The sequence below is a fragment of the Cotesia typhae genome, unplaced genomic scaffold, assembly GCF_013202065.1.
Source record: "Cotesia typhae breed Kobodo isofemale line unplaced genomic scaffold, CoteBio_Ctyphae contig_83, whole genome shotgun sequence".
Classification (NCBI taxonomy): Eukaryota; Metazoa; Arthropoda; class Insecta; order Hymenoptera; family Braconidae; genus Cotesia; species Cotesia typhae.
The window spans coordinates 458,121-485,047 of record NW_027423769.1 but is presented as its reverse complement, the minus strand read 5'-3'; the positions used below and the strand labels follow the sequence as shown (position 1 = coordinate 485,047).

The following is a 26,927-nucleotide window of genomic DNA, read 5'->3' as shown; positions in this document are numbered from 1 at the left end:
GAGGGTGGAAAGGAGCCAGGAGGAAGGGGGATGATGGCGACGCGATAGCTGAAAAATTACGACAAGGCTTTTAGTCCTTGATTCTATTAGTGATGTTTTCAAGCGCGTTACACAAGCGCCATGTGTGGTCCTGTCATTTTCAGCATACCAGTCCGAAGCATTGAGTATAGCGTATAAAGTATACTGCAGAGCTCTAACTGAGTAACAAATTCAGTGTATGTTCAGGCTCATATGTGGGTATGTTCAATTCTAGATGTCCATGTCGGCGTACAGCTACTCTGGAAATTCTATACATATATACATATATACATATATATATATATATATATATATATATATATATATATATATATATATATATATATATATATGCCAGTCAATACTTTTAAAGTTCGGCTCTATGCTCTATGCTCCATACTACACTGTGAAGCCTGTCATTAAGCGTGTGCACCAAAGTCCGCTCTGACGAAACCTTCCACTCCGTTATCTCGCTCAAACGAGTTACATCCATTTGATGTCTTCAACTTCTCCAACCTCTTACTTTATTTTCAGACTCTCTTTTTCCGATTTATTTATTCAACTTCCTCGACAGGTTGTTAATCATGGATAACCCTTCCATTACACGCGGTTATTTGTTAATGAGAAAAAAAACTAAATCTGGGTTAAATTGGACTGTTTTCAACTTTTATTCTGGTTGAATTTTAAATTTTAATGTCTTTATATTTTATTGAGAGTAAGAACCTTTTGAATTAAAAATTTTGACGTGTAAAAAATTAAATAAAAGATTTTTTATCTAAAATTCGGGCTTTTAAATTTTATAAATAATTTTTTAAATTAAAAATTTTGACTTTAAATTTATTATTAAAATTTATCGATAAAAAATTAATGAAAATAATTTTTGGACTAAAATTATGGATTATATTTATAAATAAAAATTATTAGAATTTAAAAATAAAAAATGTATTAATTATAAAATCAACTTTAAAATTTTATAATTAATTTTTAAAAAATAAAATATAATTCAAAAAACATGATTTCCATTCGAGAGTTAAAACTCCGATGAAACTTATAAAATAAATAAAAAGTAGCAAGTAATATAATAACACAATACAAAGAGCGGAGTTGAAAGGAGCATTGTTGCCTTAACTAACACAATACAGATGTTTCAACATCGGGCCACTCTCTTCCTCTCTTCGTCTCTCCATCTAAGAATTACAGTTTCAAGTTCTATTCCCTATAAGTTCTTGCACACGTATATGCATACATGCGCAAGTCTCTTACTTTTGAATAAATACATACCGACGTACCTACAGCCGTACATGTACGGTTTAAAATGAGAGCCTCACAGTACATACACAGAGAGGGTACATCTGCGGGGCATGTGTTGCCCTGCAGTAAAACAGAACGAGTATAACCGTAAACCGAGTGCCACTTGTGTCCTAGTGTAAGTACCCCGTGGTGTTCTGCTCCCTGGATTTGTTTTCTCGGCACAGTAAGTGTACACAAGAGTCCTCCCTCTATCCTCGCCGATCACTCCTCAAGTACAAGTACTTACTTGTACTTTATAATCCCAAAGTCCTTCCTTGTTCATATATATGTGTCAATTTATACATAGCTCACTAAAAACATGTCCGCATACATTTTCAAATTTATACTTACTTTTTTAACGTCTACCCATCTTTATTTATTGCCGCTAGTCCTTGGATTCAATTTTCCCATAACATATTAATGTTACGGCAATCAATCACTCCAGGGGTAAACATTAACGCTTTTTTATTATTATTTAAATTAAAAAAAAAAAATTTATTTAATTCTAAAGAAAAAATTTTTAAAATAATTTAATCATTTTTGATAAAAAAATAATTATTGAATCTAATAAAATTTATTTAATACAAAAAAAAAATTTTTTTTTTTTATAAAAAATAATCAAAAATTTTTGGTTAAAAATAAAAATATTTATATAAAAAAAACCACAATATTTTGGTCTTTTGAAAGGATAAACAGATTGTTTAAAAAGTAATTTATCGTGAGTACAATTGCCGGTGATCAATTGAGTATGTTTATTATTGAACGAGTTTGCAGTGTAATAATGACAGAATGTGAAGTGGAATGCGAATTCAATGGGCGCAATTATCGAAATAGTATCAATGCGTTGGTACTTATATAATTAAAGTGGTTGAAAAACCATTAATCACAAACAATGACATTCATTATTTGTATCAATTACCAGAGTTCTTTTTGTAGCTATTACATCAGTACAGACAGACGGAAATTAAATACTCCCGAGCCCGAGTCCAATATTTGTTATATTGGACTCCACAGTCCATATGTGTAGGCTCGACCTTTCCACTTTTTAATACAATGTCCCATACAATGCGCTTTTGTCCCCGGCATTCTGCTAATTATTTACAGAATTGTGCCCCTGAATTTTTACGAGCGTAAATTTAAAAATTTTCAAAATAGCATTCAACAAAATTTCGCTTTCGATCCCGTGAATTTTATAAAATACGACAAATATTTTTTTATCGAGTTACTGGGAGAGTGAAGGGACGTGCAAGTGTTTTCCCGCATGTGGGTGGCTGGGAGGAAAAAGAACCGAGGGACTAAGTGCGTTGTGTATACAGTCGCACAACCTTTTACCACCCTTAACGTACCAGGAGAAGCTTCGCTGTCCGTAAAATTGCTTCCACTCACCCCAATAATCTTTTCTCTCTCTCTCTGGCTTATATTTCTCTGCTTTCCTGTTCGACTCCCCGACGCTAAAACAAACTGACATGCTACTGATTTTTCTGCCTAAAATCTATTTACGATAAAAAAATCTTCCGTCAATCTAGAGCCATAAATATGATAAAATTCCAACAGTAATAATTGTTGTTGTTGTTGTTGTTGTTATTATTTAACAACCAAACGTGACAAAAAAAAATGACGCTCGTTAGTCCACGGAATTTTTATTTTTTTTTTTCACCCCCGCGATATCTCAATCTGGCACTCGTTCAATTAAATTCCATCGGATCCGATGTTTTGATTTCATAAATATCTGATCGGCAATCAAATCACAAGATAACATTTCGCTAAATGCTTTTCTGTATGCATTTTATTTTTTTCCGATAAATTTACAAATAATCGATTATATCGAAAAAATTTCAAATAAATATTTCAATTTTTTTTTTTTTTTATTAACAAATTAAATTTTTTTAATAAAAATATTATTCATTTTTAAAACTAAAATAAAAATCATTTTAAAAAATTAAATCCATCAAATTTTTTTGATTAAAAATTATTTAATTCTCCAAAACTTTCTCTTTTTTTATCCTACCCCCAATTTTTATAAAAAAAATAATTTCTTTAAAACCTGGCGTCCGAGATAAGCTTCAAAAAAGAAAAGAAAAAAAAACAATAGACCGCGGATTGATATTCACATATCCCTCGTCCGAACAAACAAATTCGCCTCGGTGTGTTGCATTATATTATTGTTTGAGTCTTGATCGCTCAGAGTAGAGTGTTTTGGACGAGGTGCGACCGAGTGGTACCGAGATACCGAGTGGTATCGGGATTATTGTTTGCGATTCCGAGGGATTAATTCAAACGCGTGTCCTCAAATAACAATAACGCGTGGAATATTCCGTGAGCAGAAACGGAGAGAAATTCAATATGATTTAGAAATCGCGCCATAAGGTGTAGCCCCTTCCCTCCACCCCACTTTTTCCAACACACACAACGGGTTATTCCCGACACATAAAATCACTCGGCGGTGTTTGGTGTGCAGGATGGTTTGGAGTTTCAAAACCAAACCAAGCCCATGGCTTGGTTCGGCACCAGGCATGCCAACTGTATTTGTTTCATGCGACCATATGCCGCCTGGTGGATGTTTGACGAGGACACTCGCATTACATTGTTATGTTATATCCAAGGTATGGATGTCGGATAAGAGTCGAATGGACCCTTTGTTTTCATTTGAGATCGCACCCGAGTGAGCCACTTGTCCTCGTATACCCTCAGCTCTCTGTCGTTGTCTCTCGTTCGGGCTTTCTCCAAATTTTCCCTAACTCTTGCACAGTACTTACTTTTTGTCCCAGCTCTTCAGTTTTCTCGGTCCAGCCCCAGATCGGTGTTTTTTTTTTTTTTTTTTTTTTTTTTTTTTTATCCAGGCTTTGTGAATTCACAATTCTTCATCCTGATGCCCTATCAACGTGCAACGTGTACAGTAAAGGGTATTAAATATTCCGAGCAGAGCTTTTTCCCGGAATGCCACAATGCTGGAGCAAAAATGGTGTAACTCCAAAAAATTATCGCGTTGAATTGAAACTTGCAACAGACATATTTTTTTTTCATGATATCAACGAGCTTTTATGTGTTTGTATTTTTAGAAAATTTTAATTGCCGATGAAGTTTGTATGAGAACTATTTTCGTAAAATATAAAAATTATCGACGATTTTTTTTTTTTAGGGAATTTTAACTGGGGGCGTAGAAAATTAGAAGTAAAAATTTTTATTTTTTAATGAAAAAATTATCACTTACACTTAAAAGTATGCAGATTTTTAAAATCCAAACAAAGAATAAAAATATTAAATAGTTTTGCTAAAATAAATTACTAAAAAAAAAAAAACCTTTAAAGTTTCACGGCAGAGTTTCGCATTAAAATAATAAAAACGTCAAAATATTATTATAATAATAATTATTAGAAGCTGAAAGCAGACAGCTGTAAGTAAAACAAAGATAAAAAAAGTCCAAGGAATTGTGACACTCTCAGTATGGCTCTCGTTACACACAACTAAAAATCTATTTTAATAAATAAATTCCCGGGGTCGTTAAAAAACAAAAGCGAGTGCTTTAACTTATTAAACTTTGAAAAAAAGTAAATTGCATTTTATTATTTTAAAACTCTAAACGGCATTTTAAAGTTTGTATCGCGGGTTCTTAAACTAAGACGTTATACTCGTTGAAATACGTAATTGCAGCTTTCCGGTTTTCCGCGCACTCGCCAAAGAAATAAAGTTTACCATTTTACCCACTCCAGCTCGGTACTTACGAGTATAAGACACAACCGCCTCGTGCTCGGTAATTTTTAATCGAGTTTCCCCACTCTAAATGATTCTGTCCCCGCTTTATCATCTAAAAATTCCTTCGAGGCTGAATTTTAACCAAACAATCTATTTTTTGCGATAATATTCCTCAAATCGATAAAAAATTAAAAATTGCAGAGCGCCCTAATGACTCAGTAATCGGTATTGCGAGTGAAGGCTAAAAATGAACCCCGCTGTCTGGGAAATTAGTGTTTGCAGGAGGCTAAAACGAAGTAACTAAATTACAAACCGGGCTCGTCAGCAGCAGATTCTACAAAATCAACCGAGCTCTCTGCTCCCTTCTATTCCTTTTTTGTCCGAGGGTTTTTTGTCCTTCCCACCCACTCTGCAATCTCAATCTCGAGATCTATGATTCAACGGCACTCACGTGTCCCCGACATCTGCCTCGTGACAGCTACACAGGTCAGCTCTCTAAGGCTTCACTTATTTTCTCTTATTCAAATAAAAGTCTTGATTCCAATCGAGAATATCCGTTTTCACATTTCTAGTCTCACTTATTTTATTAGATTACATTTTTTTATAAATCTAGAGAACACCCATCTTCTTGTCTTCCGTCCCGAGCACAAAGGGAGCTGTGTTTCTGTAAGCCAAAACCGGCTCTAATTTCTTATGGAAAACCCTCTGACAGAATGAGATGTACCCTCTTACACGATTGCTTTCACAGGCTGTTGTTTTAATCTCGTCTTTTGTTTATTTTACTGATACACACTTTCCCATCGACACTATTCAACTCCTAAAAGAATAACTATGACAAATTAGGTTAAAAAAAATTTTTTGGTATGTCCATAATACCCACATATATCTTAATAAGGCCAAATACAGTCTAACATAGTCGCAAAAGTCCATAGATAATTTTTTTATAAAAGTAAGTTCTGAAAAAATCCGACAGGTGACGCATGGTCGCTAAATCTTCTCACTAGAGGAGAGTTAATTCCAAAGTATTTAGTACTACAGTAAAAAAAAAAATTTTTTTATCCTTTTTAGAAGCTTATTGGTCATATTTTTTAAATTTAATCTAGCATTTAATTTAACATGATAAAAAACAGTTTCAAAAAAAAAAACAAAATAGAAAATAAGTTATTTTTTTCACAGGTTTGGTTTTAAATAAAACATGTAACCCAGCAATTAGATAAACAAAAGTTAGCAAAGCAAAGTTTAGAGGGAAAGTTCAGGTCAAACGGTTGTGCGTGGCTGTACAAGTATGTTTTAAAAATTCAGAAGGTTTTGGCTCGTCGCCAGCTTCCAGTATCTTTTTCTTACATTATTGATGTCAACAAGTTTACCTTCACAGTCCCCATACATCAGCTTCTTCTTCTCTTTTCTCAATAACTTTTTTATTCTCACCGGGTGTTCTTTTATCCACTCAAAGATTTTTTGCGTTAATAAATAATCCCACAATAACAACAGCAATACACGCCCCAGACATCAACGCAAATAACATCCGTTATCATTTTTTAAAATACACTCTCCGTACTTGGATCTTCAATCTCAAATAAAAACTAATAATCACAATAATATCCTGAGTTTTTTATCATTATTGACTCTCAGTGTACATATAGATCTGAATTTAATTAGTCTAAAATGATATTGTGGATAGACGAAGATCCCAAGACCACATGAAGCGAAACATATATGTTACTAACATCCCGGGGCATTTCATCCGCAGTCTGTAAATCTCTCGGAGGCTTTCCATACATAAATATTGACTCCGCTAGGCATCCGTACATGTGACTGTATTGATAAATGGACGTATAGAAGCTGCGGAGTGATTTAACGGTATAATAACCCATAAAACGGGAGGCGTAAGAAGGAGTAAGAAAGAATCTGGCCCGATCCCATGACTCGGCAATCTGCATCCTCTCTTTTATATTATTACCAAGTGATTTGCTTTATAACTCTAACAACCAACTGAGGGATCGAAGGAGTGACGTTAAATAACGCGTGGGGATGTCACATTATTTTATAAACTTGTACGCTCGACAGACAGGACTTTCCGTCCTCGATATTCAGTAAAATTGGAATTTACAAATTAAAATGAATTTAAATGATAGAGCTGGTAGTTCAAGAGCAGTCAGTTGTCAGACACGCCCCGGTGATTACGTCTATCTTCGACTCCCTACTGATCGAGCTTGAACTCATCTCCAGTTCCTATCCTAGCCTGTGATTCACTGTCCAGCCTCAAATTGATTCTCAAAGAGTCCAAAGCGGACTAATCTCAGGACTCAGTGTTTCGCTTTGCATCCCAAAGCCCATTTTCCAGCGGGTCAATAAGAAAGATTCTCTGATAAAGCCGTCTGATAGGACCAGACCCACAAAATTAGTCTGATAAGTCTATATATGATTTTTGATATGACTTAGCATCAAAATTGGTCATATCAGTTCCGATATAACCATCAATACTGCTTGACATGTTCTCGTACGCCTACACCAAGTCTGACGTGACCCAATCAATCCATATCAGGACAATTGGAAAATTTTCCACGAGTTACTGCCTTCAAATGTCGATTTTGCAGCAGTAGATCTGATATTGAAAAGTAACTCTGATGAAAGTATGATTAAAAGACATTAAAACTATGCATCGAAAATGGAGTTAATTTAGTAGGTCATAAAGTAGAACTATTGAACTATAAACTGTAAACTATGAACCATCAACTATCAGTACATGGATATATATATATATATATATATAAATCGATAAAATATATCGATAAAATTATTGTAGGGAGATATTTTCCCGATTATTCCCGGGTACCGGCATTTGCGGGTGTGTGTGAGGATGTGTGCGTGTGTGTGTGTGGTCTGTGTGCGAGTGTGTGCAAAGGATATGAATTGTGGGAGCGAGATAGCGATCTGGATATACTGTAGTAGCAATATACGGTATCGATCCACAGACACGGAAGGCACGCGAGCTGTCTGGCTTGCCAATAATGCTGAGTGCATGCTGGCCGCCCGCAGGACTCTGGGTATTGTCGCTAATATGATCCAATCATCGATTATCGCGGGGTAATCGTCGCTCGGAATAGTATCAAGATACGATTTCCATGTTGATCATTCCCTCGCCGGAATATCGGGCCGCCGAAACATTCGCAAGCGTTGTTTTGGGAGGGCCGACATGTTTAAAGATCAAAGATTCACAAGCAAGAAGCAGACTGTGCGTGAAACAAATCCTGGACAGATCAGTTTGCTTGAAGATTGAAGGAGAAAGCGAAAGCTAAAGGGTTTGGGCGCCACCTCGCTGGATGTGACGGGTTACTACTCCTCGTCATCTTGGTGCTTTTGTCGAAGGACACCCTTGTATTGGGTTTCCCGCCCGGTTGGCACAATGACTGCGCGTTATCATAAATAAAGACCGGGTAAATTAGATTTCCGAATCAAGATGGCGCCCGTATTGTCTACGGCTCGGCTGAATTAATTGGATTTCAGAGCTAACTTTAGTGCTTCTGCTTCTCTGGTAGTCATACTCCTCGCGCTTCTCATCCTACCGGCAACTCATCACCGAGAACTCAATAAGGCTCTATTTTCGACCACCATTATATTGACAAACATTTTCGTAGCCATCCCTTACCCTTTAAATTATTGAGTTGTCTATCGCAAAGGGTTGAATGCCGAATCACGAGAGCTTCTGCTTGTACTTTCACCGGTACTTGTCCTTCCTATCCTTCGAAGCTGGTAGTTATTTAACTGGACGGCAGATGTTAAGATAAACAAACGGCACTTGACGAACTGGTTTTGGATTTTACTCGGTAATTCTATTGCCCGGTAAACCGGTTTTGAGATATGATGCTTGTCATCGGGTTAACCCTTAAGTACGGGGATGTGGATGACACTTTATTATATTCCGGGTGAATTAAACACACATTGCCCGTGAGCTTTTATCCTGTTATCTTTCAGAACCGTTTTACTGTAAATATATTATTATATGTCCTTTGACAACCTTTTAATCCCAAATCAAGTGACCTTTAATTATTATCAAAGCTGCTCAGGTATCAAATGGCTTATTATATTATATTAGCTAGCTATTGGACGTCTCCGCCATCTTCCATATCATTTAGAACTAGATATACTCAAAAATTACCCAATCATCGTGGAAACTCGCCAAACTTCAGCGAATCTAAAGCAAATGATCCTCAGCAGGATGATCATCCGTCTGGATCAGGTATCCCATTAATCTGGTTATTTATTCAGTCTTAAATAATTATCAGAGCTCGGAGTGATTGAATTTCCGAGTAATAACAGCCGGAAATTAATACAATCCCGAGTTTATTATTAAGGATCGGGACTTTTGATAAAAACAGAAGATCAAACCACCGCGGTTGGTTGGGAGCCCGCATGCCCTACACTCGAGGATGAAGAGGCTCAGAGTTCGGAGCCGAGCTACATCAAAAGAGAGAGACAGAAGATAGAAAGAGAGAACTGAACGGCATGCTGAGTGGCTCCGAGTATTAAGATTAGCACAAAGCACACTACCACGCCACAACAGAGCTTTCTCTCTTTCTGCTGTCATTCCTCTCCCGCATTTCCGCAATATCTCTCCAACAGTATCACCATAACTCTGTCCTTGCCACGAGACACTGTATTACTAACGCAACTTTGGTCTTGCTCTTCTCAAGGAGAAAGGGAGGAAGGGGGACGGGGGGACGGGGGGTAGTTCTGCGTTATCAGAAAAAACGCAGAAGCAGCTTTTCTATCCCGTAATTTGTGGTATTTCGTCTTTGGTCTTTCATAATAAGAAACTCACCCAGTTAAAATGGACTACGGGTTTTAATGACGTCCTGATCCCTATCTTGGGGATCCTTTCAAGGGCCCAGAAAGTAATCGACAGTAGTCAAAAGGGATAAATTTTCTGAGGGAAAATGTTACGCTGTGATCAGCTAACAATAATATTGTCTAGACAACTGAATGAAGAAAATTTATTGCTGATGCTGAAAAGTTTCTGATTAAAAATCTTTCGAGGTCGCGGTTTCGTTCCTACAGACAATTGTCATTGTCGTGGCTTTATAAGTGGTACTAATTAAGCTTTTAAAAAATAATAATAACATCATTGATTTTTCTGAAGTATTAAATTTTTGTTGCTAAAAATCAAAAATCAAATTAAATATTTTAGTATGACTAATAATGAATAATAAATAAATAATAATGAATTAGAGTTTAAATCGGATGAGGGTAGAGGTAGAGGGCTGATAATAATCCGAGATTACAGGCGACTCGTTAGAAACTAAATAAAACTCTGGTGAGCGGTGATATCTTGAATGCCGGTGATTCGAAACTGGTAGAGCTAAATCCGATGGTACTTGAGGATAAGGGCTGCATTCTATTTCCCTTTATTCTCGAGAAGGAATATAAAAATGCGTGAAGGCGCGAGGGCAGACATTAAAGGCGATAAGGAGCACGAAGGGGCTAATCTCTCTGGTGGCGCCCAGTGTCTTTGTCCAAAGATCGGGTCCTTTTCAATGGAGAGGTATTTAGGCCCTTGGATCGGATATAGGATACAGAAGAGGCTTCTCAAGAGAGATACAACCTCGTTATTTCCCGAATGAGGGATTACAACCCCCCAATCTCGATTTATAGTCCCTGAGGATTTGTCTGATGACGAAAGAGCACGTTGTCAGCGATGGTTTGATCTTCCTGAAAAAATTATACACTTTTATTGACGCTAAGATTCTGATGAAGAATCGAGGATTTACTATTTGTTCGAGTAACTACTGTAGATGGCTGGATCTTCTTTTTCAGAGAAATAAATAGCTCTGAAGGAAGATGCGACGGTGTTTGAGGGCGGCTCAATAGACTTGTGACCATTCACTGTGAAATGATCCCCGCGGTGCAGCTGCAATTGTGGAGGTTAGGGAAAAAAAAATGAACCACTGGGCACGTAGAAAATTTTCATGGTGGATTATGGTGATGCTCTTTGAGTCGTCTTGATATAATGGGAATCCCGAGCGGTAAATTGATGCTGACAATTATCTTGCGTGAAAAAATTCTAGATCAAGACATGACGAATTTGGTATTTTGATGATTATTATTTTTTTAATGCCAAATATTAACCAATTTGGCTTGAAATAATTTTTTTATCAAAGTTAGTTTTAAAAAAATCCAACTGGTGGCGCACGGTCGCTAAATTTTCTTGCTATTGAAGAGTTAATTTTAAAGTATTTAATAAATAGATTAAAAAATTTTTTTTTTCATCCTCTAAAAGCTTGAGTAAGCTAAAAAAGAGATTTGTGATTGACCTTGAATAAATATTTTTATAAAGTATATAAAATTAAATACTATATAAATACAATTTATTAATTGAATTAAAAAATATATATATATATATATATATATATATATATATATATATATATATATATATATATATATAAATTTAATGAATTTTTCATCTCAAACAATTACACTGATTAAAGATTTCTTCCTAGTCACCAAAAGATAGAAGAAAAATAAACCTAAAGTATAATTAGATTAGTTTATTTAACTTAATATTAGCTGAAAGATGTAAGAATGGAATAAAAAAAAATGTTTGTGTGTTATTTTTGTGTTCCAGGTACGTGAGATAACTTGAAAGTCTTCCGATGAGATCACAAGTTAAGAGAAGCCACAAAAGCTATTCACTGGCCTTTACGGTAAACCCCCGAAAGTTTCTTCCTTAAGTATCCAGAATTAATTTTCCGTGATCGAAGATCGAAGGGATGATAGTCGTGCCTGCAAAGGAGTCTAGAGTCTTGCCCGGGTGTAGTTGTACAGTTTTACTGGTTCTCGAGGATAGGAAGGTTAAACAAGTTGAGTTGGTGCATAGTCTCTCTACACACTCGCGCAGAGTCTTGATCAACTTCTAATTAAGTTCTCGTCTGCTCAATCGGATTATTATTCGACGAGATGCCCGGCATCATCGGATTCCTGGAAACGTCTCAGGGCATGAAGATCCTTCCGGTTCATAATATTCATAATAATCCATCCGGTGCACCTTGTCAGTAAATTGAGAAATTTATTTCAGATCAAAATTTTCGTCTTCGAAACAAAGAAAATAATGAATTTGTCGAGAAATAAATTAAAAAAAGCAAAAATTATGTTGTCGGTAGTTTTATCGACGTGTTACATTTTAAAATTACTAACAAATGCATCGTATGTAGATTTGTGATTGTCTTTAACAGCAAAAGAATGCTCGGAAGATTCTTTTGTAATGACAATGACAATAATGACACTTATTTGGAAAACTGTACTATTTACTGAGTGGTGGTGAGATGTATGATGCATTGCATGGTGTACCTTGTCATTGTTCCGAGAGCAACACAATTGTCGAGAGTTGATCTGTGGGCGTTAAACAGCAAAAGAGTGCATGGTGGCTCAACACAAATACAAGGAAGGAACACCAGCGAAAACTGAGGAAAAGGGAAATAAAGGCACTTGCCTGGCACACCACGAGGGGACTCGATCAAAGGCCGATCTGAAAGATAGCAAAGCGTGGGCGTGGTGTGTACACTGTTTCACGTACATATACACTTTCCTGAATCTTTTACGAACGTTTTACCAAAGAAAACTCGATTTGGCGCCCACTCACCGATATCCATTTCGAGCGGCCTTTTTTATAACACTGTGACATTTATTTTTATTTTACATTCACTCACCTCGTGTGTTTCACCACCAGCGGATTCATAAGTGGGATGAGGTCCCGTTTAAAAGTTCGAACAGGATGTGTTAAACTTAAGAACTCGCGAGTATTGAACTTAGCGAGAATCGAGCACACGTTTTTGGTCCCCCGAGTTGAATATATGTATCTATATAGTATAGATAGATCTATGGGCAAATGTTTGCACTTTCATTTGCCGCATCAAATCCTGCGCGAATATATAAGATGAATTCGTGAATGAATAATAGATATTGAATTGGATATTTTTCTCTTTCTTCAGTTACTTTTTTTTACATTTTAAACTTGAGTGTATTTTATTTTCGGGTATATTTGTTCTTCGAAACTCTGTGTGTGTGTTTGACGAAGGTAATAGGTACACTAGGGTGATTTAAAAAAATTTTTTAAGCAAATAGAATCAAAAGTTTTAGTTGGGTGTAAAAATATTTTTTTCATGGAAACATTATTTTTCGGATTTTTGTAGCTAGTTAAATTTGGGTCGTACAAAAAAAAATATTGAAACATTTTTTGCAGAAAAAAGGTGTCTTATTATTTTTCGCTAAATTCATTGATTCAAAAGTTATTCAAGAGGAAAATAAATTTTTGTTGATTATTAGTATCCTTAATATTTTTGAAAAAAAAAAAAAAAAAAAAATGACTTTGAAGTAAGGACTGGAGGGTACAAGTGTCAAAAATAAAAAATTCTCGGTAATGATTGTTTGTAAATCGAAAGTACCTGCTATTAACAAAACATATGCATGTATTATATGTTAGTGAGGCGCGTTTATGTAAATCGATGGATCTTTGTTGAGGATCTTTTGTAGCCGATGACAGGGCAAACTTAAATTTCGGCAACCCGTCCAACAGCTAAGTAAATATCCTTGAAATCCTCTTAAAATACGGTATACTTTAAAAATACCATTTTGAATATCGTCCGGCGATTCATTGTATTTCCATAATCCGCTCGTAAGCTTCAGGACCAGACTACTCAGTTGCCCCCAACATCCTAATAATATATAATACAATTTCCTATTTTGGAATCCACCATAAACTCTAACGTTTATACACATATATGTATATTTACATAAGCCGAAAGAAAAAAAAAAAAAAAAAAAAAAAAAAAAAAAAGCGTCAATCAAAACCACCGGACATATATAATAATAAGTCCAAAACAAACTAAACTCGAGGTGGGTTCCTTGTGAAGAGGAAAAAAGGAAAAAGGAGGACGAGCATTGTCATAATTGAGAATAAATAGATACATTAGGTAGGACAGTGAAATTTACTTGTCTGAACGGTTGAATTGACGAGTCCACAGAAGACGACTTGACGTTGTACAAATAAATTGTACCATGTTTATACATCATTATCTTGTACCGAGTACGGACTTGCGACAGCGAGTCTCTCAGTCTTGACAATTTTTATTTTATTTCATTATTTTAATCGGCTCCACTCTCCCTATTTCCCTTTTTCTTCTTCCACTCTTGAAACTTTATTTAATATTAATAATTACAGTTATTTATTTTTTGGTCTTTGTCGCGTATTTGTGGATTTAAAGCGCTCTAAAATTCCAGAGTGTGTCCAGAAATTCGTGTTGAGAACAGATGTCCACAAAGTTGAGAGAGAAGCGTCGTTATTTTATAATTTATCCTAGCCACAGAGGCCACAAATAAATTGTATAATTCGTTTCAAGCTTGCAGCATCCATTTGGAAATTTTGCCTTCTATTAAGCTCACTCGGCTCTTTATGGCGCCCATGTCTGTTTTATACATCCACATTATAATCCTTTGTCACATTTGTTCATGACCGTGAACACTCTTTACTCTTTTACCAGTAAATTTACCGACAAAGCCTTTTCGAACTTAATCCACCATTGTTTTTTTTTATGATTATTATTTATTAATATATTTTCTGAGGATATATTTGAAAAATTAATTATTTACAATATTAATTTTCTAAATAAGAAAAATAGAATGACTCAAAGCAATAACGCAACAAAATTGACGTAAAAGAATAATATTTCCTATCTGACATTAACCAAACAATTTCTAAATAATAAATAATTGAATGATCGAATTATACAGGGAGGTCACGCAATACGGAAGGAGTTTTCCACTTGTAAATAAACAGAGGGTGAAAAATATGTTGTTATAATAGAAGGAAGACCGGCGTGGGCTTAGCTAGACGGTAGATTGTAGCCGGGGAGGAAAACCCAAATGAAAAGCTCGATGAAACACGTGCCGATGACAGGACCCCTTGCACCGAAGGAATCGGGATTCACAACAGCCCTTTCTTCCGATTGAACGCCTTGATGGGGCCGTGAGGGGCGCAAATAACCCCATATCGACGCACATCGGCAATCACTCATCACTCATGGGAATAAAAATTCGGTTATGCCGGCTCGATATGTATCCACGCACAAAAAACCTGTCGCTGTGCCAATCCCGAAAGATGGATCGCCGATCGCTGGACAGTGATCGATCGATATGGTCACCAGTGATACAGCCTCGCTTATATATGTCTATCTATTTATGAACTTTGGTAATCACTGTGATTTGGTTAATCTTGAAGCATGGCCCGGCTGACGGTAATCCTTATTGAATTTCTGATCTCGAATTTCTATTCTGCTCCCCAGAATTTATGATATTCCGAATTACGTTAAGTTGTATAAATTTATCGGGTACTTTTATTTCCGGTTGAAATCACGTTTCTTAACTAAAACTTTTCCTTTCGAAAGTTAGAACCATGCAGGTTCGATAGGTTCACCAGGTTGGGCTCCAGCTGAAGCGCCCCGGTGAATTGCTTCGGATAAATCTCGTCAGTGGTCAGAGAGACGACAAAAAGATTCAAAAAAAAGGTAAAAAAAAAAAAATAATAATAATAATAAAAGCCAAGTCAACAACGAGGACGATTTACTTACATGCCACGCGACCACAACTTAAACTTTCGATTCAACTCGATAATATCTTTCTTTTCTTCCTCAAGAGTAAACTATTGTCTTGCAACTTTTCTTTCTTCCGACATTTTTCTCGAAAACGTTTTCCTGATCTAATTCGCTGCGGAGTTACTTTCATGAAAATAACTTTTCTTCAGGATGCCTTTTAAATTGCCAAGAGCATGTGATGCACCAACCATAGCTATAACTATAAATATATTAAAATAAAAAAAAAAAAGCAGAGAGTATAATACAGTCACCCGACCGAGAAACGAGCAAGTGAATCCCGTAGTAGTCCATACGTTATGCGTTGACTTGATAAATAAAAATTCGTATGTAGAGACCGAGCTGTATATAACTATATAAACATATATAAACATGCATAGTTAGATAGATCGTAACTCTTGTTGCCTTTACGTCATCGTCTGCTCTTTTTGAAATGTAGATGCGCTCGAAACTGCAAAAGAGAATGCATAAGTTTGCATACATTCTTATCTTTATCCACCTAGAGAGAAGTGGTTGCGCAGACGTGCCCTTGTTTCAGCGTCCTTTTGTTTCTCTAAGCTCCGCGAGAATAATTTATCGATCTGTAGTTAAACTTTACATTCTGTTCGGTAGCTCTTTAATCTTTCATCAACCGAATGTGTGACAGGAGGTCAACCACGTGGTTGACTCAACCAATACGTCCGTTTCTTGCAGAACTTCAAAGGATCCCTGTTCCCGGAAATATTTGCTCCGGCAACGACATCCAGGTCGATCAATATAATTTTATGCATTGTATGCTGATGATGATGGTGATGAATGCCGGATTGCTAGCCTGAGTTGGTAACTCCCGAGCAATCAGGTGATATTTATACCGAGGAGGACAAAATGGGCGACCAGAAGGAAGAGAAACTACCAAATCTCTGGTCTTAACTCTGCTCATTTGCCAGAGAATCCCTTGGGCAACACCCGGCTCCTTTCCGGCAAGTGATCAAAACATCTCTTCGCCGCAGCTCCTTCAGATTATATGCAGCATAGAAACTTGTTGCCTAGTCTGCTGTTTCTCGCTCGAGCACTGATACATCTATTGCCGTATCGTAGTTTATGGCAATCTTACTTCAACATTTCCAACAACTTGGACGTAATGATGAATCATGGGTACTCAACATCCAACATTACATTTGGATTTGTCGTTTTGGTTACTTTACCAGCCATATTTTTTTAAATAATTCAAGAGGAAGGAACTTGCAATGATTTGTTGTTTTGTTGGCTGATCAAAAGAAGAGAATAAAAAAGGGAAAAAAAAAAAAAAAAAAAAAAGTGGAATGTAAATACTTCTGTCGCTTTATAGTCAACAATCAATACTATTTTTTTTTTTCTTGTAGACGAACGAATCATTATATTTCTAGTTTTATATCTCCAGTGACCGGAAAAGAGAAATCTGCAATATTCAACACTCTATTATTGGTTAGGCCAGGACCGAGGAAAACTTTTGCCGCTTCGGCTGGGAACATAAGTTGGTGTGAAGCCAACCAAAAGTTTCTTTTCCTCAGCTCTCATCGGTAGAAAGAGAATTGAGAAAACAATCGCGGGTTCTTTGCACTCCATCATTTCCACAGGCTCTCTGATTCTATTCTATTCATTGATGATTCAGCTATTCCTTTTTACTCTTTGGAGTTTATTTTATCCCGAGTAAGGGAAAGGGGAAGGGGAAGGGGAAGGTGAAGGTGAAGGGGAAGGGGAAGGGCAGGGCAAGTGAATATTACACTGAAGAGATAGCTCGTCCAAGGCTGATTAAAATCAAACAGCGCTTCCGGATTCTCCACGATCGGGACATGTACACCCCGGTAAAACATCCGGAGCAGTTCTTTGTAGAGAGTTATCTTCTCCAGACCCTCTAATCCTTCTATTCACGGTGATGAAGGTTTCGCCGCAACATTAAGTCCGGCTTCGAACAGAGAGTGGACACCGACCTGCTCTTTCTACCCTGGTACTCTCTAATTAGCGTCTTCATTCACCCTTTGATGAAAGGACTTTCAGTGTGCCCCGTCCAAGTGGTAACAGGAAACTAACCCGAGAGCTAAACGGCTTACTGCTCTACACTCGACAAACCGGCTCTTTGCCGAAGGGAAAGAGACGAATTAAGTGTTTGCTTCCGAGTCCACCTTTTACCGAGCCAAGACTATCAAACTATTGACATTAATCTCTTATTTCCATCGTTATCATCCATCATAATCCTCAATGTTTGCTCAAAAACCATACAACTTTTCAACAATTGTCTTCTTGCTAATCCAAATGTTTGCTGGAAAACCTCAACTAATTATCCACCATGGAAATTCATCAACTTTCAACAGCCGGAGATTATTCTGTTCGAGCCTAAATAAATTAATCAAAATCTGTTGGATAATGTAGGTCACCCAATGTGTGCCTTTCGCGGTTATAATGGAGTTTCGCGGGATACACAGTGACTATGGCGATGTTTAACTTTATCTTGGATCCAAAACGGATGAAAAAGTTTGTGAAAATTTTTTGTCTCAATTTAAAACAATAAAATTTTTCAAAATTATTTTTTTTTTTTTTTTGAAACATTAATTTCTGTAATGTTCACAAATTTTTTTCCCATGTAAAAGCTCAAATTCTTTCTATCGTAAACTACTGAGCAATCGGTCATCAAGTTTGATAACTTTAAACCCACATGTATGCATAGAAGAGTATCCCTGTCTGTAACTATATATATATATATATATATATATATATATATATATATATATATATATATATATATATATATATATATATATATATATATATATATAAATTTTGAAGAGATTCTCAAGTCGGTGTTACAATACCTTTCTTTTCTCTCGTTTGGTTTGGTAGAACCTCGTAACAGCTATATCTTCCTCCTCGAGTGTAGTTGTCTTCGCTAGACCGCCTGCGGTACATCTGGTGTGCTGAGTCTGGGTAGAGTTATATAACTTGAGTGGATCTTTGGTTCCTGTCCTCTTTATTCCGGGCCTTTGGTCTCCTCCTCTTCCGAGCTAAGTAAAATCATCGAGTTTGTCTTTCTCGCTCCTAACAAATGCCAAGTTAGTCTCCTTGCAGTAGTCTCCCTCCAAAGCAGGCCAGGCCATGCAGACTAGACTCGGAAAATCTGGTCGAATGTAATAAAATCGGCTCGTAAATTATCAAATTCGCACGCTGCGAAGGGAGAAAAACGGTGGGAATAAATTTAACTTGTACTTTGGTGTACACGTTGGGCGCCATATCCATGTGCAGAATAGGGAGCGAGCCCAGGAAACGAGAATCTAAGTGCCGAGATAGAATTCACGAGCGATTTTACGGAGCTAAGGAAACGGAAGAATAAATTAGTGTTTTTCCAAATCTATCGGACCTCTTTTTTGCCCGACTGACAAATTCGAGAAAGGACAAAACAATCGACGTCACTTTTTGGCGATTACCATTCAAATTACGGGCGCGATAAATTCGAGGAATAAAAAATTAAATAGTGTCTTGTATCTTGTATCTTGTATCGTGAGTTATGAATAATAATGTATGGCAAGTCTGAGTTAACTTGCGGAACAAATATCGATCATCCGTGCTCCACTTTTCCACAATTAAGCCCCGATAAAAATTGTATCTAGATTTCGCTCGTTCCAGCCGATTAAATTAACGAACCGACGGTCAGGTGGTTGCTTATTTTTTTTTTATTTAATTTATATCAGGAAAATTTGATGTTTTATTATGTTAAAATAACGAGACTATTAAATTAAATCTAACTGTATGGCACAATAAAAATATTCATATACCCGGCACTAAAGCGCACTGACCGAATATTATAGGGGAAGTTGTAAAATAAAATTGTTGAGTAGGATTATTAATATTACATAATTTTTATTAAAGTGAATCCAAGTGAGTGAGGCTTTAATAGCTGCGTGGAGTGTATCTTGCATGTGAGGGAGGTGTGATTTAATTACTAGTCGGTATACAAATGATTGTGATCTACCACAGGCGTTTTGTCGGGCTGTGAACACGAGCGCGACAGTTATTTTACGGCCTGCACCTGCTATTTTGACTTCTTTTACGTTTGAATTGTTATTATTGTCAAGAAAAAAAAATTAATAATACATTGAAAATTCGAGAGAATTAAATTAACAGTAAAATAATAAATATCAGTGGAAAAAAATTCCATAAATAAAAATAAGATTTTTAGTGCATCATTAATTTTTAACGGAGTTTTATTTTATCATCCGTCGAAGGAATCACTGTATTGCGTGTACGACCCACCCACACACATACATTTATAAATATATATTATATCTACAGTCACTAGACCGTTCCATGGCAAACGTTTTCCCCTGTAACATTCATTTCACGGGACATTTAGTGCCGAAAAAAAAAAAAAAAATAAAAAAAAATGTCTGAGTGAGTAATTATTCGCGGTCGGTGATATGCAGTCTAAGGTCATCAGTATGTGGATGTTCCATCAGCATTCAATACATTTTCCACGCTCGATTTCGAGGCAATTTTTCCTCCGAAAAAATTACGCTTGGAAATTTAAAATGGAAAAAATTAAATAGCGAAAAGTAAAATAAGTAAAAGTGATAAATATTTATTAAAGTACAGGAGAGAGGGAAGAAGTTACAAGAATTGATGGGAGTAAGGTGTGGAGTAGATCAAGCCGAGGGAGTGAATGAGCAGAGGGTAAAAAAAAGCTAAACGTTTTATGAGGCTGTAGAGCCGGTACAAAGATCCGGGACGTGTGTGTGTGTGTGTGTGTGTGTGTGTATCTGTGGGGAGGTGTAACTCGTCAGAAGTCTTCCTTTGGATGGGGAGACTCCTCGCTCTAGCATGCATGCATGCATAAAATGCAGTTATTCCATTACGCAAACTAGACTGAGTTTTTCGCCGTCTTTTACTTTTTCGAATGTGTTTTATATTTTACAATGTATGCTCATTTATTTAGCTTTGAGCTAACGATGTAACGGTCCGTGACAACCTGACCTACCGACGAAAGCGGTGTCTGTCTTTTTGGACCACGCACCACTTCAATAAACACCTTGTGCATTTATTTCCGGGGAAAACTCACTTTCTGCTCAAAGAGCCTTTTTTTGGTACTTGCCTTTTTACCCACATTACTGCTTTTAAATACTTCTTAACACTTGTACAAGCTAGGAGGATAAAAGAACAGTTTATAGTGTTAATTTTAGTTACTGGGCGCCATGAGAAAAAAATTATTATCATAAAATACGATTTTTAATTGAAAAAAAAAAATTTTTTTTTAAATTAAACTTCTATTTTTTATTAACAAAAATTTAATTTTGCTTAACATTAAAATTTTTTTCATTAATTTTTCTCCAATAAAATTTAAAAAAATAAACAAAAACAATTTTCGCTTCTCTGAATCGAGTTCTTTATGAAAAAGGTTTATTATATTTATTTTAGAGCTTCCGAAAGAAAAAAAGGTTTGTAAACATTGAATTTAATCAAATATTTTGATTCGGTTTATTTTTAGCTTTAGACATTTATGATTTCCGCTGCAAGAAGATAAATAAATTGATATTGAGATGAAAATGTTTGTGACAAACCGTGGTAGTTGAATGACAAAAAGTAAAAAGGGAAAAAGTAAATGGGGGGGGAAATAGAGAAAAGGGAGGTCAAACAAAAATGATCAAGAGCCAGTAGGTAATATAGTACGGGAAAATATTCATCGTGGAAAAATTACTGTGGATTTTAGCCTTGGGACAGTTACCGTTGAGGGTACGAGCACAGTTTTTACGTCTGTACACTTTTCATCGTGTACTGAGTATTAATATATATATAGGTATCTCTATAAAATAAAAAAGAGATTGATTCAGAAAAGTGGATTTGTTGCCTGTGGCTATAAATTCAATCGAATGACATATGTTTGTGATCATTGATTATCGAGGAAAATTATCTACAAGTTTGTTCGGCTGGATTTTATTTGTTTATACGAGTAATTGTTTTTTTTATTAAACCTATGTTTATTCTTTTTTTTTTTTAATGAAAATAACTGTGGAATTTTTTCACGTGGAAAAAAAAATTTTTATTGATATTTAATTTTTTTTTTTTTTTTAATTAATTAATTGATACAATTTATTCTAAATAAATATACTGGGAAAATTTTTTATTATAAATTCTTTAAATTATTAATCCAAGAAATAATTTATCAGCGACAAAATTAATTAACAAGAAAATAATTTGAATTAGAGAATAATCACAGCAGGAAATATCGTCTTGTAATTTACAGACTTGCTGAGAGGTTCAACTCTCATTTCAACAAAGATTTATCAAGTATGCCTGTACTTCTCAGTACCAATACAAGTTTCCCTCCCTAAGAATAATTATAATTATAAAATAAATCTGCTTGTACCGCCTCCATATAATATTCCAAACATATTTTACGATAAAACCCGATTGATTACAGCTGTAAACGCAATTACATCCGAGCCGCCTGTGGTCTCCCGTCGGGGAGCCGGCTAATTTTTTATACCACTATTATTATCATTTAAAGGACATTAATATTTATTTATAAATTATTCAATCGGTGATTTATGGTAATAATAGTATTATGGAAATCGAAGTCGGTACATATTCTGATAGGAATGTGTTGATTTAGCAGACATGGCTATTGAAATTTGTACGATTGTTGTTATTGTTATTGTTATGATAGGAGGATTGTTACTGGCTGTTTGTATCGACATCCTGTTGTTTATGTCCAACACACGCCGGAGTTTTGCTGAAGCCAAAGCTGGACGCCTTTATATCTCGATCCTCGACATATCAAGACACCACGGGCGGTCCCCTCACGTGTCGAGAGTTCGAGACCAGCTCACGAACATATAAATAAAAACATCACTTTAATATCTAACTTTTTTTTTTTCTTTTTTTGTGGCTTTTGTCTTCTATTATTTTTCTATTTTTATGAAAAAACTTTTTATTTACAAGAAAAAATCTTTAGTGTTTCCAAAAATAGAACAACTTTTATAAAAAATAAATATATCTTCTGAAATTTTGATTTTAAAAAATTTTTAACAGATAATAAAATTTATTTAAAATTAATTTTTTTACAAATTTTGATTTAAAAATTTTCTCTAAAATTAAAACTTTAAGAATTATAATTTTTTTCAACTGAATTATTAAAAATAATAATTAAAATAAAAATAAACGAAGCAAAACTGTAAAAAAGTAGTTTTTTGTACACTTACAGCGTCTCAACTAAAGTCTCGGACTTTTAATTCGCCGGAACGAGGTTCGCACGCTCGACTCGAGCCAATCGAATTTCCCGACAAACTCTCCAGGGAACAACCTGGGAAATAGTTTTGAGTTTCAAGTTTCGAGGTTCGAGTCAAGTAGACAGAGACGTACAAAGACAGACGGAAATCCCCCGTCTCCTTTTGAGACAACGAGTGCCTCGCCAGACGTCAACCTCTCCCTGCACACTTATTCTCTAATTCAATTAACGACTCGATAACTTTTATTCCCAGATTACTTTATTATTATCCTTGATAATCAATACTCGATCCATAAATTGATTGGCGGAGATGCCGCGACCTCACTTTTCAATTCTCGATCCTCAGACTAAACGTGCAAACAAAATTATCTATTATCTATTATCTGTTATATAAATTCGGAGAGATGTATGTTGCATTAGCATGTTATTATTATTATTATTATTATTATTATTATTATTATTATTATTATTATTATTATTATTATTATTATTATGTCAGTTGGTAAGTTCAGTCAATAAAGATCAATGAAGAGTATTCGAAGAATCGGGAATGAGTGAACCAGGATCGACAGGAATGAGAATTGGAATTTGCCTCTTGGTCCCTCCAGCCATACAATCTTGATTATCACGCCGTGCTCTATTGGCATTCCTTCTTACAGAAAACCCATACCCTTACTCATACTCAGACCTATACTTAAATTATATATATATATATATATATATATATATATATATATATATATATATATATATATATATATATATATATATATATATATATATCATTCAATATAAGTATACGTTTAAGGACATACTGTAATTTTTTAATGACAAAATCAAATTTAGATTTTTATTTTTGGCAATTTAAATTAATAATTTTTTTTTTTTTTTAATTTATAATTAAATTTATAAAAAAATTAATTTTTCTGAACTTAAAGCCAATTTAAAAGTAAAAATATGTTTACTTTAAAGACAAACAAGAGTGCATTTATCTCAAAAATTTAACCCAAAGACGTCAATCATCCTTAGAATTTGGATATCGCATCCGGTTTATCTTTTACTTCACAAATAAAATAAAAAGGCAACCGACTAACCAAATAAAAAGTCATACAGATAAATTTGGAGTTATAATATTGTTTTGTCAGTGACTCAGTATAGTAATGGAAAGTGTAGGCTAGAGTTTTATGTGTTTATGTCATCTAGGTGTGTGTGGGCTGTTATTTTCCTTCACTTTGAAGATGAGAACAAGGATGAGGATGAGGATAGAGGGTTATAAAAATATGTTATTGTTCTCTCACGCACTTTTGTCAGCGGACAATGGGGACGTAATTAATGTGTGGTGACACCTTTTCTTGTCGTCATTTATACGGGATAATTTAAGAGCGTATATTGTTGCCTGTCGGCTAAACGGGTGGTCATTAAAATATTTACTCGCTGCATGGAAGGTCTTTTTTATTTGAATTATTGTCTGGAAGGTCAGTTACTTTAATCAGCTTTTTAAAATTGCTATTCTGGCTAAAGGACGGGAAAAACGGGAAAACTCATAAGGATTTTTTTTATTAAGGATTTAATTTTCTAAAAAAATATTTTATATCTTTGATAGTTAACCAAAATTTAAAATCAAAATAAAATATTAGCTGTCTCTTATAAATTTTTCATATACCAGAATTTTGGTATCAAAAATAAAAGTTTGAATTTTAAAGATATTTTCAGTAAGTAAATAATAAATAATAAACGTTTAATATATTTTTTTCCTTGAGTAACTCGATAAAAATATAATACGTGATACCTTTACGAAGCAGCCTCACGTCCCAGTGATTTTATTTAATCAATCTATTAACGATATATAAATTTATTTTCTTAGATTCGAGAAAAATAGGTAATTTTATTTATCTGGTAAATAATTGGATAAAATAGCAGGAGATATATATATATATATATATATATATATATATATATATATATATATATATATATATATATATATATATATATATATATATATATATAAAGAGGACCGCGGAGGTTTAAGAAGGGCAATAGATTAATATCCGCGATATTTTATGTAAAACAGAAGAATAGAGGCATATTCTCGGTGACCAATCCATATATATTTGGAGAAGAGCCGCTCTTCTCCGGAATATTCGTTTCTGGCTGGCAGTATATAGCATAATAATACAAATGGAGTAGACGCCGCAGAATGTCGTCATATATGTGGTGTGTGTATGTGGTATTATATGGAGAATCGAGAATGGAGAATGGAGTGGAAAAGGGACCGGTCGATGCGTTGGGAGAGGATGGGGTGAAGGAGGGAGGGGCTTGCGGATATGTCCGTGGATATGTGTTCTGATGACGTGACTCGCGCGGCATATGTTCAGGACATCCCTCGCTGCATGGATACTAGTAATATAATCCATGGTGGTATCTGTATGAGTCCATGGTGATGGTGAGGCTTCCTACCCATGTCTCTACTATCCACTCTGTGTACATTATCTCTGTCTTGTGGATGTCCATGTGCAATGCAGATAGTTCAATTGTCTGCGTCACGTTTGCTCTAGCACCACCGTGGCGAAGTAAACTGACGATACCCGCCGTAACATGTTACACCGCCGAAACACTCGATGGATCGTTTGTCTCCACTCATTTTCTTGTTTTGCTCCAGCTCTGCTCAACGAAGATTATATTCCACCATTTATTCGGTTTACATTTTGGAAATTATCCAAAAATTGATTGTTTTTTTTTTTTTTTTCCCCAAAAAATTAGCTACATCTTTTAAAATATTGACTTTTTTAGTGCAGAAAAATTTTTAATGAGATCAAAATTATTTATAATTAATTTTTCTACAACTTTTATTCCAAATATCAAAATTTTGAGAACCATTTTTAATAGTAAATAATTTTTCCAAAGTAAAAAAATGTAATAATTACCAAAAAACGGAGTCATTAGCAAGAAAAACATGTAATATACTTTTGTTAGAATTTAAAAGTCAGTTAGTATAGAATGATTCATTCCCCGATAACTAAAGAACATTAAGATACCCAATACGATAACCAAAGAACGGTATGAGTATTCAAAAATAAAGCTAAAAGTAAAAACTACTTGAGCGCATCACAGACTTATTGGTAAGCCCGTAAACAATAGCCTTGTTTACTCGGGAATGATACGTAAGTCTTGATTTAAAAGACCAGAAGGAAAAAGCGTCATCGAATATGAGAAAAATTTCATCGTTAAAGTTGTGTGAGTAAAGTTGCGGCGATAAAAGTCACGAAAACGCAAGACAGCAGCTACTTTTTTATTAATTGCGACATTTAACTCCGGTGGGTAAATAGAGACGATCAAAGGGTCATTTTACCCAAACTTTCTCTCTCTCTCTCTCTTCAAGCATCAGATCAAATCCCATTAGTTTTATCTTAGTAGATGTGTAATTTTCCTCAAAACCAAACTAGTAGGTACCTTGGATTGGAATTTCATCCGGTTTTAGGCTTTTTTCACTCTGGTTAACTTCTTTGTCACGGCTGCTCTGAAAACCCACTTTTATACAAAGGATCACAGGTTACTCGGCGGTATTGTCGATAAATATAATAAATGCCTCGCTTATGAATCATAAGAATGAGTGATTGTTAAGATACACCTGTTGTCAGGTTGTCAGTTAGATTAATTTTCGGATTAACTGTTTTTTTTTTTTTTTTTTTTTTTTTTTTTTTTTTTTTAAGACATTTAACGGTAACTTTAATATTAAATTAAATTGAACACTTAAAAAATCTTCACAATTTAATTTTTCAAATTAATAAAAAAAAAAAAAAATTTTTTTTTTTAATTTTCGAGTAAAAATTAATTACATAAGGTATTAAAAATTAAAAAAAAATAAAAAACAGATTTTTATCCACGAAATATGATGCATGTGACTATACGGGCTGAATTTAATATTAAAAATACGTAGGGCTTGAATTTGAGTATGAGTATACGGGAAAAAGAATGAAATAATAGGATTCTTTGTTGGTCCAGAAGTTTATAACCCTTGGCACTATGGTTGGTGCGCAGGAAGGATCCTG

At 34.9% G+C, this 26,927-nt stretch overlaps 1 protein-coding gene across 3 annotated transcripts in view; it reads left to right on the top strand.

The window, feature by feature from the left end:
• Ten-a (Teneurin-a transmembrane protein) overlaps window positions 1–26,927 on the top strand; it is a 289,448-nt gene that overhangs the window by 202,425 nt on the left and 60,096 nt on the right. The window contains exon 1 of one of the 3 annotated variants that reach the window (XM_074252096.1): window positions 12,538–12,552. The exons of the other annotated variants lie outside the window; for them this stretch is intronic. The gene's annotated coding sequence lies outside the window, so the exon portion shown is untranslated. Of the gene's footprint in view, window positions 1–12,537; window positions 12,553–26,927 lie in introns of those variants that run through there. 3 annotated transcript variants of the gene reach the window in all.